This window comes from Gavialis gangeticus, unplaced genomic scaffold (assembly GCF_001723915.1).
Source record: "Gavialis gangeticus isolate Ggan-Ray unplaced genomic scaffold, GavGan_comp1, whole genome shotgun sequence".
Lineage (NCBI taxonomy): Eukaryota > Metazoa > Chordata > Crocodylia > Gavialidae > Gavialis > Gavialis gangeticus.
Genome location: NW_017729022.1, coordinates 58,762,144 through 58,763,626, shown reverse-complemented (window position 1 = coordinate 58,763,626; position 1,483 = coordinate 58,762,144). Strand labels below are relative to the sequence as shown.

The following is a 1,483-nucleotide window of genomic DNA, read 5'->3' as shown; positions in this document are numbered from 1 at the left end:
CCTGGGGCCCGCGGGAGGGATCCCTGCCCTTCGCCCTCGCCCTGCTCCTCTTCCACGTTGGTCGGGGAGAGGGGCCTGGGGGCAGGTCTGGGCAAACCGTGCTGGGGGCCGCTTAGGCTGTCGGGGACGGGGGTGAGGTGCGTGTCTACCGTGGTTAGGCTGTAGGGAGGGGGATTGTCTTCTCTGGTTAGTCCGTGCCGTGGAGGGCGGGTGTGAGTCTACTTTGGTTAGGTAGTGGTGGGGGGGAGGGGTGCCTACCTTGGGTAGGCCATATGGGACTGGGGGCTGTCTGCTTTGGTTACTCTGTGCAGGGGAGGGGAGGGTCTACTTTCTCTACTCTACAACAAGGATTCACAGCCAGGGTGCTGTGCCACCCTGGGGTGCCTGGAGATCCTTTCAGGGGTGCCGTGCAGGGTTAATACTCTTTGGTGTGCACACTTGATTTGCAAGAGAAACTCAGAGACTTTAAATGAACCATCTGTGTTAAAAATGGTCTGGTGTGTTGTGGTCTTTCTGAGTTTTTTTTGCAACGCGAGGATTGGCCTGTTATTTTCTTTTCTGTAGCCAAAAAACAAGTGAAAATAAAGAGTTGGTGTTTTCCTAAGGGTGCCTTGCGTCTGAGGTTGAGAGCTGGTTTATAAGGTGCAAGTCTGCTCTGCCTTCTACTTGACTTCAGACTAATGCGGCTAACTACCTCTTGATTATCTTTGTAGCACACCCATATCTCACTGGAACAGGCTAGTGATAGGGACAATGGAGAGAGACGTGGGCAGAAAATATTAAAAATGATGTGCAAATTCTTGGATAATTTTATCTTCATGTTCAGGTTTTTATTATAGCTCCCATCACTATAGAATTCTACAGTCATGTTTATATATGTGTTCACTTTTTAAAAAGGGGGGCAGCTGCTCTGATCCTGCATGGGTAAAAATATCAAGATAATGATGTTGGGGTTTTATATAATTTAGCGTCATTCTGTTGTGCTAAACCACACTTTTATCTTGAATGCAGGACAAGAAACAGAGAAAGAAACGGAGGGTGCGCTTGATGATGTAGCAAAACAGTTGGATAAACAAACACTAGAAGAGAAGGAAAAAGATGATGATGATGATGGCAAGTATAACTTAATTTTCTGGGGTTTCCGACTTCAGAAACTTCTAAAATGGAATTGAATACTCTTTACCACTGGGGCGGGCAAGTATTTTGGTCAGAGGGCCGCTTACTGAGTTTTAGCAAGCCATCAAGGGCTGCATAACAGGCAGCTCAGGGCAGATAAATATTAATTTTCTAAATTTTTTAGGGGCCCTGCAGGCCAGGTAGAATGGCCTCGCAGGCCACATCCAGCCCCCCAGGCCACATTTTTGCCCACCCCTGCTTTACCGGTTATCTTTCTCAGTTTAAGCAATTTATATCTGAGTTACCACTATATTTGCAGCATCCTTCCTCAATAGTAAAAAAAAAAAAAAGGGAAAAAAAAAAAAAA

At 46.5% G+C, this 1,483-nt stretch overlaps 1 protein-coding gene across 1 annotated transcript in view; it reads left to right on the top strand.

Annotated features, from left to right (window-relative positions):
• The window catches only part of METAP2 (methionyl aminopeptidase 2), a 38,142-nt gene that overhangs the window by 595 nt on the left and 36,064 nt on the right, over positions 1-1,483 (top strand). The window lies entirely within an intron of this gene.